This window comes from Urocampus carinirostris, chromosome 19 (genome assembly GCF_059441175.1).
Source record: "Urocampus carinirostris isolate Australia breed hairy pipefish chromosome 19, RoL_Ucar_1.0, whole genome shotgun sequence".
Classification (NCBI taxonomy): Eukaryota; Metazoa; Chordata; class Actinopteri; order Syngnathiformes; family Syngnathidae; genus Urocampus; species Urocampus carinirostris.
In genome coordinates this window covers 4,661,387-4,681,987 of record NC_142367.1, presented here as the reverse complement: position 1 = coordinate 4,681,987, position 20,601 = coordinate 4,661,387, and the positions used below count along the sequence as shown (strand labels likewise).

Genomic DNA, 20,601 nt, shown 5'->3' with positions numbered 1-20,601 from the left:
ATAGTGTGCTAACGACATAAAACTAATTGCCTTTTTATACAGCATCTATATCACTGGCAGTCTAGTGGTATGAGTTCGCCGCTTTCACGGCCAGGACCAGGATTTGAATCCCAATACAACCAAACATGTGTACTTAGACTTGTTCTTTTTAAGTAAAGGAAATTTGTGTGTCAGAATGCTCTCTAGTATTGTTCAGGGGGCAGACATGTGGAGGTGGGCCATAGTATGGGGAACACTGGTTTAGCCAATCAGAATGCAGAACACGATGCATGGTGAAAATGCTTGAAGCAGAGACAGTGAAAGGTGAACTGTACTGCAAATGTGACAAAAATACTGTTTTCATTAGATGTGTGTTCATATGTTACTGAGTGCCAAAAGTCAAGTCAAGTAGAGTCATTTTTATTTGTATAGCTCTTAATCACAAAGAGTCTCTTAGAAAGTTCTTTGAAGCTCAATAATGTATTTAATATAACAATGTCATAGAAAACCCTCATAGTTTTCTTTTCTTTTCAATATTTGATACAATAAGAAAAAAAACATTTATTTTCTTTATCATTGAAGTAATATTATTCAGTGTTGGTTTTCAGTTTAATTTGAAAACTTTTTATTTGAGATATTCCAATATATTTGTGAGAGGGTTCAGTGCTTAGCCCCCTTCTTTTCAGCATTTACATGCTTCCATTAGGTGATATTATTCGCAAGTATAATATCAGTTTACACTGCTACGCAGATGACACTCAACTATATATTCCGTTGGAGGAATCTGCCGCACTAAATTGTGGAAATTTGGAGGCCTGCCTCACTGAGATAAAAGCGTGGATGTCACTCAATTTATTGCGTCTTAACTCTGAAAAGACCGAAATATTAGTTATTGGTCCATCTAAATGCTGTGACTTGTTCTCAAAAACCGCTGTGAACATTGACAAATGTCAAATCACACAGAGTGACTCAGTTAAAAATGTAGGTGTCATATCTGTCCTTTCAAACACATGTGAAGAAAATTACGAGAACCGCTTTCTTCCATCTTCGCAACATTGCTAAATTTCGTCCTATGATGTCTCAGTCGGATGCGGGGACTATAATTTACGCGTTTGATACCTCCCGTCTCGATTACTGTAATGCACTACTCTCCGGTCTCCCGAAGTCCAGAATCAAAAGTCTTCAGCTGGTACAAAATGCTGCAGCGAGGCTTTTAACTAGGACAAAAAAGTTCGATCACATCACGCCGATTATGGCTAACCTGCATTGGCTCCCTGTTAGCCTAAGATGTGATTTCAAGGTGCTCTTCCCCCTGAGATCCGATTTGCAACCTCAGTGGAAATGTTTAAATCTAAGCTTTAAACACACTTCTACTCCATAGCATATGAATAACCTATACTTTTCGTGGACAATATATCTGTATTATTTGTAATTGCAACACCCTTTGCTGTCTGGTAATCCTGAAAGGGGATGCCAAATGTGCAGTCCCTTCTCAAACTTTCTTCATTTTCCTCATGTTAAGGTTTTTGAGTTTTTCCTTGCCCTCATGTTGGCTCCAGATCAGGGGATGGCATAATAATAGTCTGAAAAAATAGTCTGTGTAATAACCTGTGAAGCCCTTTGAGACTCTTTGTGATTAAGGGCTATTCAAATAAAAATGACTTGACTTGACTTGACATGACTAAGTCCTTTTACACAGAACCGAAGTAAAGGTTCTGCTTGAAATGAGTCTTTTCACAAAAAGCAATTCGAGCAATTTTTAACTGTTGTTTACTAAACAATGGTAAAAACTAGAAACATAATGAAAGATGAGGTTTCTGCTTTCTTTTGATGTGTCCTATTCATATACTTTTTTGTAGGCCTTCAAAAATGAGTAAAAATAGCAAACATTGGCTGGCACTGGCCCTTCCCATTTGATAGAAACGTCTGACATTGAATGAGTTAACTTGAAAAGCTGATTACTAGCTTGTGTTTGTAAATTCCATGGAGTCCGTCTAAACTCCTTTTGCTTTTTCAAGAAATTATGTCTACAAAGCCAGCACATTCAGATGAACTACTGTAAGACTGCTTGATAAGGGACGAAGGTTCCCAAGACTGTTGATATGGCAAAGGATTCTGCTGTTCTTCGTGGGCTCAGGCGAAAAACCATAAGGGCAACTGATCTAAAAGCTTCTTTAGAGGGATATCGAGTATTATTTGACCACTCGATGTTGCTGTATTGTGTGGTCCAACCGAAAACGTGCTAAGAAGCTCAAGGAATAGTACAATCTATGGAAACTCAAAGTGACCAAAATGCACCTCTTCTCATTCTTCGCCAAGCCTTTTGGTTTATTGACATGTTTCTGTTTTTCCACTTCAAATACAAGGTTACAATTAATTCAAAATCAACAACTTTGATATAGAATTGAGAAAACAGAAGACCAAAAACGTCGGATGGAAAAAGGTTGACGCTTAAATCAGAGACAGTTGAATATATTCACATTTAAAAAATTACCAGCAAAACCAAAACAATTTCAAGTACTGTATATACTCTTATCTACGTCGCATATAAGCGACCCTCTAAAACTCCTTTAAAATAGCCTTATACTAAAATGAATTTTAAATATAATAAAGTGTGAACCTAAATATAAAAAAATATTTACTTATGTAGTTAATAAAGATTAATATACTGGTAAAAAGCTATAACATTTTGAAACCATTTACTGTACCTTCCAGCAGCGCTTACATGGCAGACACCATTTTCATTGTCACAATAGTTTTCTTCTTGTTTGTTCGTTCTTGTCACCGTTTTCCACTATTCTTGCCCCATATCACTAACTTTCTTGGGAGCCATTTTTGGGGCAGAAAAATGAAATAAAATGAACAAAATCTCAATAAAATGAAATGTGGTTCTTCTCAAACACAATTGTGCCTGCGCCGATTGACTGAAGAGAAGATTGAGTAGGGCATTAGCGCCAACTACTGTTAAGGAGCGTACTTGACCCTGTGACACACCACAGAAAGTAGTACCTCTACGACCATGGTAGTTAAGGGATCTGTTAAACGTGAACATTATTTTGCAAAGGTGAAAGCCCGCGACCCACTTTTGATTCCCGACCCACCAGTTGAGAAACACTGATGTAGCGGTCTAGGGATTACACAGTGGATTCTAGGCTTGTTATTATTAATAATGTTATTAGGAGGACTGCGAGAATATATTCCAGGGGTCGGGAACCATAAAAGCAAAATTTAAGAGGGACACAACATATATTTTAATATAAAATTCAACAAAACCACCAAACCCGCTCTCCAGACAAATGCTAATTCCTCAGCACATTACGTTTCAGTGTGATGTTTGATGATTTGATAAAAACCTATGAAATGATAATAATACTAGAGCCCATGTCCTATGAAAATAAATATACCACTTAAAATGTTTCTCACTCCCACGGTTACTTAAGAGTGTTGAGGTTCATTTTGACTGTAATCTTTGTCCTAAATAATAGTTTCAAAACAAGTTGCCCGGCAATGTTCTTTTGTTGAAATGTCACAATCCTGCAAATGAGGATACCAACGTATTACCCTCGGCACAGACAGCGCTGGGCATGGGGGAGAAGGAGTGCACGTGCTGCATATATATAACTCCACTCATTCCTACTGTTCACCCAATCAAATTGCTCTAGGTGGTGGAATTTTGGGCGTTAACAGTTTGTTTTTTGGGTTTTCATCATAAAGTGTCAACAGCGAACATGCATTGTTCAATGAGCTTCTTTATAAAGGACCGAACCCAATGCACATTGAGTAATGTCCCGGCTCTGATTGTGCTACAATATGCTTAGCATACAGCAATTTGGAAAATTATAATGCAAGTTGTATTTTCCCTTTGTGCCAGATGTAATCATGAAAAGAGCCATTTATGGCACGCGAGTCATGGGTTACCGACCCCTGATATAGTCATACAACTAACTGGGGCGTGGTGCATAAAATTTTGTTGACCACTGCGCTAGACAATACAGCAACATCTAGTGGTCAAATAAACACAAAAACTGCAGTTATCAAAGTAGAAGGAATAAGCAAGTTCCTTGTTGTAAAGTTAACCTGTTAACCATTTAACACAGCGTAACATCAGCGCAGGTTCTCCTTTTAGTGACATTATTTGAAAGCCATCCCATAGCTTTCAATGCTAGCTGTAAGTGAGAGCGAACAAGGCTTGGGTGTGTTTACAACTATTAATCACAAGCTCGTGTGTTTTGTGCTCCCCTCCAGCACGGCTGCAGCTGTACGAGCAGGCAGCTCTATTGTGGCCCCTAACAAGGGGCCAAAGAGGTCACTTGCATTTTCACAAGAGCTTTGCCGGAGGGTCGAGTCGTTTTAGTCTGTTTGGTATGGATCTGCAATAAAGCTCACCCTCTATAGAGTCACCTCATCGCAGCTCTATTATAGCGCTGGGATAGATTAGATTAAGTAAGATTATGCGACCAAAAGGGCTCCCTGAAAAAGAGCAAAAAAAACACACTCAGGTTTTAGCGTGCGAGTCAACAGCGGGATTAAGGGGAAGAGTGTGGCGTTCAAATCCAATGCTAATATGCACAAGCGTCCTCTTTGAAGGCAAAGGCAACAAATGCCGTCACAGCAAGCTCACACACACGCCCAGAGACGCCACTGTAATGGAAAAAACGTTGAGTATTGAGAGTTGTTTTGCCTTCACTAAACACAAGTCAATTTAAACCCATTCAGGGATTACAGAGTCAAAAAAAGATAACCAATTACAAATGCAATTCAAAAAGGGACTAAAATATCCACTCAGTTTAAATCAGGTATGTCAAACTCTAGTTTGGATCCAGTGCCAGATTTTTAACTCTATTTTTCAGGAATATGCTTCACTATTAGTAACCTACCCTACGTATTAGAATCACAGATGACAAGGGATCTTTTCTAAACACAACACATTTATTCACAAATAATAGGGAAAAATCTTTCCATTTTTGGGAATTAATGTGTTAAATGGTTTATTTTAACAGTTGAGTGAACGCAATTCTACACCTGAACCTGCCCACCACGCTATACAACACAACACTTCTCACTAAGCGGCCGGATACACATATAAATACAGTACACAGAAATTGCTTGCAACTTCTCCAAGCTTTTACAGTTACAAAGTAGAAATTTCGGTTGACCTTTTGATAAAAATAATGGAACAGACTGCACAAATTGGAGTAGTGAACCGGATCCGGCTCTCGGACCTAGAGTGTGATAAGTGTACCGCGCAAATAACTTTCAAACCGACATTTCTTGTTTTGTTTTGTGCAAAATTTGGGAAGTCAGTAGGAAGTGCGAGAACTGTGCGTACAGTAAGTCTAAAAAAACAAATACTATCAGTGACCTAACAGAAAATATTCAGCGAGTGTGGTTGCACACTCGAAGGCGCTTAAACGATTGTGTGGTCTGGCCGCATTCCTGGCACCTCGCCCTCCACAGATTCTCCTTCCTTCAGCTCAGTTTTTAAAATAGAAGCTTCATATTAACAGTCAACAGTCAAGACGACAGCCCTTGCTCTACTGCTGTAGAAAAAAAAACATTGCTTTGGGAGGGGCCAACAGGGGGCCGACAGGGGTGTACAAATCACCACTAAAGCGTGCACATGCCCGACATGTACTCACACATGCAAGATGTATCCCCTGCCGTCGAGACATAAATCTGCAGCACTTTCTCCTCTGACTCATGGAAGGATTTATTCAGACGTTGACATTTCAGCCAGGAAATCTTCACGAGTTCCAACGATAAAGCAGGAGGGAAATTACAAAGCCACTACTTCAAGTTTACTGGGGACATTCGTGACCGCCTGCAACTTGCTTGCAAAACAAAATACTTGAATAGTGGCTGACGGTGAACTTAATAATTGATACATCAATCACATAATCCATTATCAAGATGGCGGCGCCCCTGTTCGGCTGCGGCTACATCGGCTCGCTCCAGTTTTTTACACTTCGGCCATAAGACCCAGTCTTCGACTCAGTTTTGACGGCGCACAAAGTCGGCTCAAACTGCAGATTAATATACGATCGCAGTTTTTTTTTGCTGGATATGCGATCATCCAGACATCAAGCGCTTGGTGCTACGACCACTCGGGAGTGTTTATTAGCCACGGACTGCTATGTCAACAAGACCCAGCAGCCTACAAAGCAGCGAAGCAGAGTGGCAAGAGAGCGGCGTGACCGGAGGAGGAAGCGAGGTTGTCGGGCCGGGCTAACCGCTAGGCTAAAGGCTAAACCCTTCAAAACGCCTCTCCCATCCATTTTCCTCTCCAACGTTCGCTCTCTGGACAATAAACTGGACCATTTAACAACTGGAAGTGGCATCGAACCGCGAGATGACGAACTGTTGGGCTAAAATTCTGACGAAGACATGGTTAATCTTATCTATCCCGGCTGACGCTCAAGGAAATTATGCGGGTCAGATGTATCGACATTTCGTTCTGTATACACGTGTACACGAATGACAATAAAGTAAATCTGAATCTGAATAATAAATGGTCAAGAACATGCCATAAATTTAGGACTACAAAGGGCTACATTTTTGCTACAATTTAACCCTCTCCTTACTAATTACTAATTAGACTAATTAGGCGACTAATTTGAGAAGCTCTATTTAAATAACCGTAACCCTGCGACTGTTAATAACTGTAACCCTGCTAAAAGAGAAAATTCAAATGCTTCTTTGAAGGCTTTAGTATCACAGGCATCCATGTGTGGCAACCGTCAAATTACAGGCAAGAAATGACACATACGGAGGCTGAGCAGAGCAGAGACGGAGTGTAAATAAAGGGTTTTAAACTATGCAGCTTGAAATACGGTGTGACTTATTCGTGGCGGCATTGAGGGAAAAGGTGAGCTATTGTTTTACACAACATTTGCGCTCTAAATACAAAACACCGCTGTTACGTCTGGAAGCAAAGCAAATACGCCTGATTAGAGAAATTGGTTCTTGTTTTTTTCCCCAACATTATTGTTAAGTCTAATATACAGTAGACACTTAAAATAAGGAGGGAGGACATCAATGTATTTTGAACTTGGAGACCAGGAGAGAGACCTTCAGATAAAATAATTTAATCCCCATTCTAAAGCCCTCCTCCGAACCTCCTATTTTTATTAAATATTTAAGGTTACAGAAAACAGATCAGCCCTAAGGAGTGTGCAAATCAAAGAACAGCAATACGTTTGGCCGATGAAAACAATGAGTTCGTAATAATAGTCAAAATAAGGAACTGATATCCTATGATATCTCCATTGCATTTGTCAATACCAGAACAGAATAAACATATAAATTATTTATATACTAAATAGCGAGAGCAAAACATGGTTTGTAGGTAATTGATTCAATATTTACAACATACTTATGATATTTTTTACTTTTTCGCCACAAATCAAGTCCACAATTTATACATCTGGATCGAACAGCAGGGGAAGTACTCTATCAAAAACGCTATATTTCTTTTATCATCAGTGTCAATGTCAGGTCACTGAAGTCTCCTTTAATCTTTGAGGAATGATAATAAGCGAATGCAATTTGGTCCATTGCTGCAGTAACTAACAATCACAACAACACAAAAAGACACAGCGGTGTTGCAATATGGCACTATTGTACACAGTATGGTGGCCAAGGGGCTGCCGTCTTACATTTTACGTGACGCAGCCCTCGTTCGAGTTTTCTTTTGGTGCAGTAGTAAATATGTACTGTATTTAGTATTGTATTAGCCATCTTGAATAGTCACATGATCTGAAAATGCGTGACGTAAACAACTCGGAACAGAACAGAAAACGACTCAGACTGTGGCAGGTGTGTGGCAGGTTCGAAATGTGAAAAAATGAGATGAAAGTCGAACAAGACAATGAATGAGTTACTTTTGAACTTTACCACGGATCATTTTGGCTCCTAAACAACATCTTGCAACACCTTAAGGCTCCACACATGATGTAACCGGGCGAACAAATTCCAGGAGGAACAAGGTCCCGGCTGAAAATTTGCACTGTCAAGTGTTTTTGAACTGCTGCTTTTTTGGAAAGCGCTCCAGACAGCCTCCCGCTCCCGACCGTGTGATTCGTCCCAAGAGACCAAAACCTCCCGCGAGCTTGCACCGCAGATCCATGTTTTTTTTTTTTTTTTTTTTTTTTTTTTTTGGGGGGGGGGGGTTTAGTGTGGGGGAAGAGATCCAAGGATGAAACCAACAAACGTATCAAGGTTACAGGGGAAAATCAATAAATTATTGAGTATTCGGGCCTCCGGCCTGTCAAAACACTGCATTTTGATTCATATTGTGTTTAATACATGAATTAGGAAGCAAAATACAGAGACATCTCTCTACTTCATATTATGGTTATCGATGGTTCACTGCTTTTGCGGATTTTGAATTCAATTTAATTGTCTTTATTATCATAAATATCAACTAGAGGTAAGATTGGGCCTAAAAATAATCAGCCCAACCCAACCCGAGTCGCGGACATATAAACCCGAACCCGATGGATTAACTTAAATTTGATAAACAAGCCCAAAATAAACCAGAAGCTTTAATTTTACGCCAAAATAAACACAAAGCCTTACTTTGACCATGCGTACTCCAGCGCTGAACTGTGTTTTTTGGCAGGGTTAAGCAGCTTAGGGTTTACTTTGGGCTGAGTCCCTGAAATCAAGAGTACACTGGGAGTGCAGCACCAAAATTAACAGTTTGGCGCTGAAGTGCTCATCTTGGCAACGTGCAGCGAACGAAAGTGAAACCGAACAAAATGGCACCGAAAAGAATATCAAATTCTGCAGATTACAATATGCAAAAACAAAAGATTTGGCCGAAATGCACGAAAGTTTGTAAAGCTTGTAAGCTAGAAAAAGAAAATAGAATAGAAATTCTATTGGCAAGAAGCAGAAATGACATCTGATGTGAGGCAGGTGGAAAAACGAAGCAGCATGTCATCGAGAAGGAATATTAATTTGGATATAGTGATTTTGAATTAAAGTGAAAGTTTAATTCAAAGAGTTTGGTAAGCATTTTCTTGCACTAATTAATTACTTGAGTAGATCATCAACGAAATGAAAATAATAAATAAATAAAATTTTAAAAAAGGCGAAAGAGAAGCCCAGCCTGCCCAACTTAATGATTGACATTTTAAGCCAAATATCTTAACCCTAATATCAAAATATCGTGCATTATGTTCTGAGTAGAAAATGCTATCACGGTCAAGTTACGGAGGGCTTTGTGTGTTGGATGGTGTAACTGTCTGTGGCCATGACTGTGATAGGCAGGTGTATGCTGTCAAACAGCGGGGTGGGCGCACAAGTCAAAGTCTTCACCCAAAACAAACTGGGATGCATGGCAGCAACAAGCTTTTAGAGACTTGTTACATTGAAACGAACTTTATCAATTAAATTGGACTTTAATGAAAGTCAGAAGAGCGCAAAGTAATGGTGATCACCAGCAGGTGCTCCGGGAAGCGACTGAGACAGCGACGGGAGAGAAGGCAAGAGCAGTACTGCATGTTCGGCCTACTGCTACAGCAAGGCTACGTAACCACCCTCATAAGCTAATCCGGCCGACCCTGTATCTCATCAATGTCAGATGCATTACCAATAAAACGGATAGCCTGGAGCTACAACTCGTGGGAAACGGCTACATTAAGGTTGTCTCTCAATCAATGGCTCAAATTGAGGTTACCAGAGGCTGGCGTTCAGCTAGCCATCCGCTCTCTAAATTGCTACTTAGCACTGATAGGAGAAACCCTCCAATTTAGTTTTACTTGCGTATAATGACAACAAAGAGCATTCATTCAACTGCAATTCTGTGTTCTGTTTTTATTTATTTATTTATATATCTATAGCTGTTATATTGTTACAGTCATATACTCTGTCGGTAAGTACTACATCTCTAGGTAAGTTTGACCCTTGGGGGCTTTTATGAAGGTGCGACGCGACTTTGCGGATTTTCATATAATTGAGGGATTATGGTATATAAATTTTAAAAGTTTCCTTCATGTCCACTGAAAATAACATCAACAACCAATCACTGTTTTCTGAAGCGGGAGCTTTGAATCAGTCTTTATTTGAAGCCTGATGTCATCTTCACCTGACAGGGTCTGTGTGAGATTGAAACACATTTTGTGCCTCAAAAATGTCTTCTTGAGTAAGAATTTAATTTTTTGGGTGGTTAAACCATTAGAAAAATACAAATGACCAATTTCAACATATTTAAGGGGCATTATGTATTATTTTGTGCGTCCTTGAGGTAAAAAAAAAACTTAATTAGAAAATAATTAATTTAATTTGTACATTTGAAAGAAATACACGAACTATCATATAAACGTGCTTTTTTTAATACACGAGTGTCAAGAAATGTCTTTATTTTACAGGACATAAGCCTTACTTGGAGGGAGCTGACATAATTTTCAGACCGTAGATAGATAGATAGATAGATAGATAGATAGATAGATAGATAGATAGATAGATAGATAGATAGATAGATAGATAGATAGATAGATAGATAGATAGATAGATAGATAGATAGATAGATAGATAGATAGATAGATAGATAGATAGATAGATAGATAGATAGACAGACAGACAGACAGACAGACAGACAGACAGACAGACAGACAGACAGACAGACAGACAGACAGATAGATATAGAAACCTCCATACGCACTCTCAAGACAAAAGCTAAGTTTTCACATTTCATTTCACTGTGTTAAAATTTAAGAAATGAGATTAATACCAGAGCCTGTGTCCCATATCAACAAATGTACTACCGTATTTTCCGCACTATAAGGCGCACCTAAAAGCCTTTATTTTTTTCAAAAGCTGACCATGCGCCTTATAATACAGTGCGCCTTATTTATGGATCAACATTAAGTTTTCCAACTAACTTGCAGCCGCCGACTAGATTTTCCCCCGAACGCCAAGTAGTACGCGGTGGATGCTGGGATTTATTTACCGGCGTTTCATTGGCTAACCAATGTGTCAATCATCATTTGAATTGATCTTTATTGGCTAAAGTTATTCGGAGGTCAAGAGGCGGATCCTTTTTATCATTTACAGACTTCCATTGGTTCAAACGGCAATCAAAGCCTGCAATTGGCCGAAAAAGACGTGTCAATCATCAGTTGAAACGATCACTATTGGCTAAAGTTATTCGGAGGTCAAGAGGCGGATCCTTTTTATCATTTACAGACTGCGATTGGCTCGAACGGCAATCAAAGCCTGCAATTGGCCGAAAAAGACGTGTCAATCATCAGTTGAAACGATCACTATTGGCTAAAGTTATTCGGAGGTCAAGAGGCGGATCCTTTTTATAATTTACAGGCTGCCATTGGCTTAAACAGCGAAACAAAGCCTGCAATTGGCCGAAAATACATATGCGTATAGCATGTGGCTGACGGCATAGAGAAAGCATTTTTTTTCTATTCTGTATTTGTAAATATTGTATTCTCCTGGATTTACTACCCTCACGGATATAAGAGGACATTGCCTGCACATTATTATGAACACAACGACTTCGGTGAGCTACTCCGGCTTTCTATATTATCCCTGTATCTTGTTTCAGACTGAACTCGATGTTTCTGTGATAAGCGGTGCAGATAATGGAGTGTCTATTTTTAAATTCAACTCAATTCCAAGTGTTTATTGTCATATGCACAGTAAAGTTGCGAGCGAAAAAGAAAATAGATACGAAGGAATTGTTATCATTTATTGAATCCCAAGACTTTAACCTTCCGAATGATGGAACGATGCATTTGAGTGACATCTTACGGACACCGCATCCGCACGTGTTTTCGACACGTATTTGCGTCTTTGCAAGCTTTGGGAATGTTAAGGGGGTAATAAGTTGGACTGAACTATCTGACTGTTTTGTCCACGTTCCCATTGTAGCGCCTTATAATCCGGTGCGTCTTATGTATGTCAAAAATAGGACCAAAAACTATTTTTTCGGGGTGCGCCCTATAACCCGGTGCGCCTTATAGTGCGGAAAATACGGTACTTAAAACTTGTCTCAATCCCGCAATTACTTAGGTCAAAATGAGCCTCAACGATCCTTCATTTTTTCATTACTAATGGGTTCAAAACAAGGTGCAAGCAGAGGTATTTCGTAAAAATGTCACAAAATACCCAAAACAAGGACACTGACGTATTTATCTTTGGTGCAGACTGCGCTGGGTATAGAGAAGTGAGTACGCTGTTGGGCGCTGCTGGACGCCTTGAGACCGCCATATAGACGAGATACAGCAGTGCTTTTCTCGCGGTCGGAAATTCACACGCCGCGTGAAAAAGTTTTGAGCTGCTCAAAACTTTGAGCACGTGTTAAACGCGGGCGGTACATGAGGTAATGACGCGGAAATGACGCGGAACAACGTGCTCTGGCCGCGGCCAGGGCGTGGTTACACATGGGTAGGACGGGAAATTTCAGCGGGTAATCGTGGGTGGAGCACGGTCATAGCATGTTCTGCACCTGTATCGCGGTGTTATTACGTGAAATTAGCGTGTTACGCGTGTGACGGTCAAACGCCTTTTTTCGCGTATATACAGCGCGATTTGCCGAGCACACGTCAGTTGTGCTCGAGACGTCAAGGGGGTGAACATGGATCCCCGTCAGCGTAGTGACCTTGTCTTAATCCATTTTTATTTCTTGACATTTCTTTTCATTTCATAACAAGATAATAAAATAAAAATGAAAAACTATTACAATAATAACATATTGGCTTCTTCGGTGCCATAGCTTGAAATCTTGATCTTCACGGGACTGTGTCTTGAGCGGTTATGATTTCTACAGCCCGGTATTATGCCGAGAAATACATCCCTGCCGAGATTTGCATCCCCTCGCTACTACAACCACTTTTACCTCGTTTTATCTCACTTTTATATCACTTTTAGGGAATGTAATGGCGAACATATAACCATAACCACTTCGTCTTGCATTTGTTGGGAATGTAATACAACTTAAACCATTCCGTCTTTGTTTTTGTTGTGAACGTAATCGAACGGTAATGCACACCGTATATAAAATCCTCCCCCCCTCACGTTAACGCGCATTCTGCTGCGCTTCCAACAAAAGCGATCGTATTCTATATAAAACGCTTATTAAAACAATAAAGTGAGCTAATTATAACAATTTGGAGATCCTACTCTATATAATGCGTTTATTTGCGGGGGGGGTGGCGGGGGGGGGGGGGGTGTTGTTGCGTAGGAGTCGGATTTGGGCACAGCACCGGCTAGGGAGCTTTTATACCCGTGGTCCACACGAGAAAATGACGCGGAAATGACGCGATGAGGAAGCGGAACAGTCGCCGGCGTCTGTTTTGCGGGCATACCACCGATGAACAGCGGGCAACCACGGGCAAAAAAAAACCGCAAAATTTTAGCCGTGATTCAGCCGCAAACGGCTGTGTGACCGGCCCCTTAGGTACAGCCGAAAGAGGTCTATTAGTATAACGCCTTGACTGTAAACTGTAGATGGGACTGTGGCCAATACTTTTTATAAGTCCAAGACTTGATTCCAGAATTTGAATGCTATAGATGAGATTCGCATGAGTACTATTTTATCTTCAAGCCATAGGTTCCCGACCCCTGCTGTAGGTGAAGCTTACGTTATGTGAAATAAATTCCAAATAACAAAAACATTGTGAAAGGGTGAGCAAAACGATATGACAAATTGTGCATTTTGGTCACTTTTAGTCTCCATAGTTTGTATTCTTCTTTGTTGTTTGTAGAACTTGTTTTCAGTTGTACTACACAATACAGCAACATCTAGTGGTCAAATATTACACAGTGTCCCTTTAGGAATTGAAAAAGCAAAGAAATTTTTTTTTAGGTCAACTCTTTTTAATGCAAATGTCTACTGTTAGGTAACAAAATATTGTGTTAATTTCCAATGTGTAGAGTGTAGTAACGCTTGCTAGTGTCGGGGCAGGAAGTCAAGGAGTTAATAAGTGTTGGTTGGTCCAGACGAACGTGCTGCGTTGCAGATCGGCGCCTCAATGTGTCTTTTGTGTGCCGGCTGGCTGGCGGCTTTTCTTTCCACACGCTTGACTTGAATGCAAGAAGGTCAGACCAGACCCGCTCCGTCTCGGGCCCCACTAGATTATTCAAATGTCCGCAACAACCCAGAAATGCTCAGTTATTATGTTAATCTAAGGCCAGTCTCCAAACACTACCTTCTAAACACGTTTGCCTGACATTTCTCTATGAGTGTTCCTACAGCTTAAGGCAAGTTAAATTCAAGACTTTTTAAAAACGTTTTTAATGCTTTTAGAAATCAAATTTAAGACCAACGTGACACAAAACTACAATTGAAACAAACACAACAAATAAAAAGGATGTTCACAGTACTTCATGGATCCTTAGTCAAAACTGGCAGATAAGTACTGATTCCAAAGCGACATTCATGAACCATTTTTTTCAAGATGCATGAAAAATGACTTTTTGGTCCAGTGAAAAACTTTTTATGAAAAACATAACACTGCTGCATTCATGACCAATTTAGTGTGCAACGACATAAAAACATGTGCTTGAAAAAAAAAATGTACCTGTACTCCCTAGATGTGGACATTATTATTGAATTTTTGTTCGTGGGGAGCAAGTTACTCAGACGCGGAAGTGGTATTTCCGTGGCGAGCGAAGGCAGCGTCGAAAGCGGGGAAAAACAGTTCAGAAAAGGGGTCGGAGCCGGGAATCAAACAGGAATCAGGACAGGAGAGAGTCAGGGTCGAAAGGGCTTGCCTAGCGTGAGCTGAGGTTCGCAGACAGACTGACAACGGGTGACAGGAAGACGGGGGTTTAAAAAGAGACAGGCATCCAATCAGCGTTTGAGGCAGTTGGCGCCAAAGGAGCAGACTCAGGTGCCTCGCGTCAGTAATCATGACATTTATAGTAGAATGCAATATTGATTTGAATCATTGGCAAAAAAAAACCTGTCAAATTTGCATTTTTTTAAAATACTTGTAGGTGGAGGAATTTTTATCTATTTTGACGTAATCACCTACGGGGAGCCAACATATTTGTTGGCCATCTATCTGCGACTGCACACAAAAAAACAAAAAACCTCTTTTGGGGCTTTTTTCTTAACATTTTTCTTTTGTTTTCTACAGTACAAAAAATGTTCCTTTAGCTTGCTAACTACTGCACAAATACATTACAAACCAGGGGTCTCTAACCTTATTCAAGCTAAGAGCTACTTTTTGTAATTAATTAGCTCAAAGAGCACCCAGTTTTATATGCATTTCTTAAATCACAATTAATCATGTTATTACTATCTTACTAATATGTTGTTACTATGTTCTTAAGGTTATCAGGTTGGAATCAGGTTTAAATAGACAAAAGAAACCATTGTGAAAATATTTTTACTAGAAAATCACAATGATTTAGCACTGGTGAGCGTTTTTCAAAATGGGTCCGCGAGTGCCTAAACTTCTCTTTAAGGCCCGGTCACACAGCCTTTTGCGTCCGTAACGCGGGTAAAATTTTGCGATTTTTTTTTTGCCCTTGGTTGCCCGCGGTGAAAAATGTGCAAAATTGGCCGGCGACTGTTCCGCGTCCTTCCGGCGACTGTTCCGCGTCCTTATCGCTGGTAACCGCGGCTGCATCGCTGTGCCGCCCGCGGATACCCGTGGTCTAAAGTTTTGAGCAGCGCAAAACTTTTTCGCACGGCCAACTGCGTGTGAATTTCTTACCGCGTGTAAAGAACGGCTGTATCTCGATCTCAAAAGCGTCCAAAGCGTCTGCTTCACTGGCAGAAATTTCTGGCCGTGATTCAGCATCGATACGCCCGTGAAAGGCTGTGTGACCGGGCCTTAACGGGCACCACGTTGAAGATCCATGTTCTAAACTAAGTTAATATATGCTAACAACAATTCATAAAATAATAATGCAATTTTGTACAAAACAATACCATAAACAAATATTTAATCAAGTAATCACAATATATTTCATACTTAAGGAAAACTATTGTCTAAAGCAACAACAAAAAACAATTTGCAATGAGTATTCCAAAGTTGGTATCTGGGCTGCCGTTGAAATTTTGCGCTTCAATTTACATGTTAAGCACAAGAGCACACTCAAAGACTACTCTATATGTTTCTCAAAGGTAGAAACGTTATTGTGTGCAGTAAAATTCAATTGTAACTAAGCATTTCTAATTTTAGTCACTGTATTTTTCACTATGCAGAAACAATTTGTGAGTAACCCCGTGCTTATCGCAGTTTTACTACTCCACAGATTTTCCTCAGGCGCTGTGTTTCTGCATTCTGATTGGTTAAACAGCCTTTATCTTTCTGTGTATGCCTGTGCGTCAATGACGTTGCGGTCGGAGTTGTACACGTACATACAACAGCTTGCGAACGAATGATCCAATCTTTTTCAATTTCAAATTTCTCTAAGAGTCATGTCAACAAAATGCTCTGGACTGAAAAAAGCACTGGCGGATGGGGCCAAAAGCCATAAGATGATACTTTTTTTCTTTTTCTCCTAGTAGCTTCCTGGTGATTTTTCAAAAATGTTTAATAACAGAAGAATAGATCATTTATGTAGGAGGATAAACAGAACCTAAACATTCTTAACGTTTTCAAATGAATATAGATACAGTATGAGATTCCTTCCTAATAAGGTGTTTATGTTTTTGCAGCTCCCGACATAATTTGTTGTTGTTCTTTTGCTCTTTCAACATTTTGGGTAGCCAAATGCTGCCCTAAAGGCAGGTAAAAGCAGTTTTCCATAACGTCAACATGATGCCAACACGATGTCTTCTGAAGTAAAAACGTAATGTCCTGAAATCATTTCCGTCTCTTAGTGCAATACATGAAGCAATAATAGTTTTTAAATTATAATACTCCTGTACACAACATATTTGTAAAAAAAAAACGTTTAAAGTACAGTACTTTTATTTGTTTAACAAATGCCTGAGCTTGGTCTTTGGTTTATATGTACAATAGAGTATTTCATAAATAAAATATTTTTACTTCGCGGGTTTAGACCCTTTTGAAATACAACGCTGCAAAAAAAAAAACAAGGGATTACTGCATAACTCGCCCGGAATTCAGACTTTCTAGCTGCGCCTTATAGTCCGGAAAATAAGGTAATCAAGCCTCTGTAAGCTTGACTATTGCCAGTCATAGGGACCATGTACAAAATCAGAAGCCATGCTGGGGGTTACTGGGGGGACCACAAATGTAAACAAGCATAGAGGAAAGACGTTTTGGATGCAACACCGTTTTTTAGGGTGAGGGGTTTGCTCTAAGGATCGACCTGATATGGGTTTTACAAGGCCAATACTTTTTATAAGTATCAAAAGGAGGCCGATAACCGATATTTAGATAAAAGTTTAAAAATTGGCGTAAGAAATGTTTAATAATGCAAAAAGACACAAAGAATATTTGATATACAGTAAATTCAAATTAAGCTTTGATTGCACTCTGTAACCTTTTACAGTAAATCAATGAGAATTTCAACACAACTATTATGACTAATCTCTCACTTTCACATGACTAATAAGTGTGGTATTCCTTTGTAGTCTCCCAAAGCTACACAACACAATATGTTTGAAGTGTGTCTTACTTTGCAAACAGGAGATTGTCAGATTTTAAATTCAATTCAAACATCTGTTTATCCGGGGACATCCAATAAAACCAGGGTCTCTTTCACAAATGTTCTCTGGTTACAGCGATCAGTGATCAACTATGTACAATAAACATGCTTTACATTAAGGATACTACAGCACACTACAAACATGCATTACAATAAGGCTACTGTAGCACACTATACAATGCCTACTTGTGTACTAGTCGTGGATGTAAATATTATAGCCTTTAGCTATATTGGGTCGCCTCCAGTGTTGGTGTTGTTCTCAAGAATATATTTATATAAACACAACTATCGCGACACTCATTCGATCAGAGACGCAGCGCTAAGAAGCATAGGAAAATCGGAGTTTGCATTCACGTGAAAGGGAGTGAGACACAGGTAAATACCAATGTGAAACATGTAAACATATAGTACTGGTGTCTATGTTTACCAGTGGCAGGAGTAGCCTGATCTGACTCAGATACAGCACCTTCATCATCTAGTCACGGTTGTTTTTTAGGTGCAAGGCATCATACTGCTCTTCAGAGATTACTTCATTTCCATATTATTGTGCAAATGGAAGAGATTTCAGTTGTCATGTTGAATTGTTACAATTTTAAGTGCAATACCTCGGTTGTGTATAGCTTTAATTTCAGATGTGAAACTTTATATTAGAGGTGAATAATTTTACATTTTTGTATTTGTTAGTCTTTTTGTATTGTATATTTTTGACAAATAGAGTGCACCTGTAATTTTGTTGTGGCAATACAATGATAATCAGTGTTGGTAAACATGCCGTTTTAAATAACGCCATTATGTAACGGCATTATTTTATCAGTAACAGGATAATCTAATCAATATTTCTTCCGTTACTGATGATCAAATTGGTGCATTACATTTTTATGCATGTTTATAAACGTTTTTTTGTGTTTTTACTTATGTTTTTGTGGATGCGTTCACGTACCTTTTTGTGTATGTTTTGTGTGTTTACGTACGCCTTGTGTTTGCGTGCATGTTTATGTAAATTTTTGTGCTTGTTTACGTACAATTTTGAGGGAGTTTACTTACAATTTTGTGCTCTTTTTACGTACGATTTTGGGTATTTTTGCACATGCCGTTATTTTACTATGTTGTTTACTCTTTATTTTTGTTGCACTTCAAATGTAGAATAAATATGTTGCTGGTGATGTGCAATAAAGATTCTATCACACAACTATTTGTCTGTTCTTCTCTATTCAACTGACTTATTTACTGCTCAGAAAATTTCTAATTCTTTCACACACAACAACTTGTTTGAAGTAACGGACATGGTTACTTTCCCTGGTAACTAGTTAATTTTAATATAGAGTAATTCAGTAACCAACTCAGTTACTCTTTGGAAGCACTAATGTGTAATTATAACTAATTACGTTTTAAACTAACGTGCCCATTACATTACAGAGGTTATTCTGATTCTGATGAGCCAGACCTCAACATTGATGTGTAGCAGCGTGTGTGGCAATGCTAGATCCTGAAGCACAGGGGGAAACTCTTTCGTTCCGAGATTTAGAGTAGGCCTGTTTTGTCCATATTCACATCGTACAATACGCATTCACGCAACTGCAAAATAGGCAAAGATGTCTGCACATGTGTGTCATTGTCTGAGAGGCAGCAGTGGATACAGCCGTCCTCGGTCACATTTAACTACAAATGAAGCTTAAACACAGCATAGCAATGAATGGCAGTCATGGACAACCGACCCTGCACTAGATTCGTGCAATTGATGCAATTTCCAGTGGAAATTGTGCACTGCAGTGACCATTATTGAGGCTTCTCCACTCATCCTGCAGCGCGTACGCATCAGCACTCAACAACAAGACAAAAGGTTGGGAATTGAGGAGGGGGTGCAATTAAAAAATATGGAGTTATTTTGCACAGCATGTAAATGAATCACACCGGATATACACAAGCGGGTATTTGCCTCAAACCAGAGCACGGTACTGCAACCGCTGCTAATAAACCGAGTGATAGCCCCTCCCGCCCCGGGTAGCTAACATCGCGAATTCCCGAAAAAGAACCACCCTAGCGAAACTGTTCCCACCGCATTGCCTCTTTTGGTTGAATATGTAAAGCAATCATACGCGAGCCCGAGCGGGGTGAAAAGAAAAGACAAGAAAGCCCCTAAGATAAGACACGAATGCTCCGGGAGTACAACGGACCCGCCGCCGCTTGGGCTCCGTCGAGCGGCAGCCAAGTTGGCGGCGACTTACCGGAGAAAGTCCTCGCCGAATGTCGCCTCCTGTTTGCAAATAATGTCCCCGCCAATGGCTCGACGTCAACGGCGAGTAAAGTGAAAAGACTCAGGAGGAGCGCAATAAGTTGAAGTGTCAAATTACATGGGCTATTCTGTTACTGGTGGGACTGGAGCGCCGTGGCTCTGTCGAAAACCCGGGCCGGAGTGCGCGTTGATCAGGTAAGACGTTGGTGTGGAACTGGACTAATGGAAGTCCCCCCCCAATATATTAAAGGGACAGTGTGTAGTATTTCACCGCTAGATATCACTGTTAATTTTATAGTACAGCAGTCAACAACCTTTTCTCCAACACCTCTGCAGTGACCCACCTAATAGCTTATGAAAGATTGTCACCGTGGTAAAACTTGTTCTGGCCTGGAAGAGTAGAATGTCCTTCAGACTCAGCAAAACAAAAACATTTTCATTTTATAACACCAAAATCGTATTTGCTCACCTTTCGAACCGCTTATTCAAATGAGTGGTTTTGATACATGTTTTTGGAATATGGGAGAAGGCTTGAGTGCCCGAGGGAGGAGATTATGCAAACTCCACGCAAGGAGGCCGGTAGCTCTAACTGAACCTGGGACCTTTGAACTGTTAAGCGGGCGCGCTAAAAGATACACATTCTAGTCGCCATAGTAACATTTAACGCAAAACGTCACATTGATCAAAAGCTTGTTGTTATGTGGTTTCTCTGGTAAGGGTAGGCAGATTAATCCAAATAGCAATATAACACAGCGGCATCTATTGGTCTAATAATGTCGCCCCTTTTAGTTTTTTAA

At 39.9% G+C, this 20,601-nt stretch overlaps 1 protein-coding gene across 2 annotated transcripts in view; it reads right to left on the bottom strand.

Annotated features, from left to right (window-relative positions):
• Positions 1 to 19,929, bottom strand: part of LOC148346939 (zinc finger MIZ domain-containing protein 1-like) — a 192,139-nt gene extending 172,210 nt beyond the window's left edge. For both annotated transcript variants that reach the window (XM_088323455.1, XM_088323453.1), the window contains exon 1: positions 19,797 to 19,929. The gene's annotated coding sequence lies outside the window, so the exon portion shown is untranslated. The remainder of the gene's footprint in view (positions 1 to 19,796) is intronic.
• Between the last annotated feature and the right edge of the window lie 672 nt (positions 19,930 to 20,601).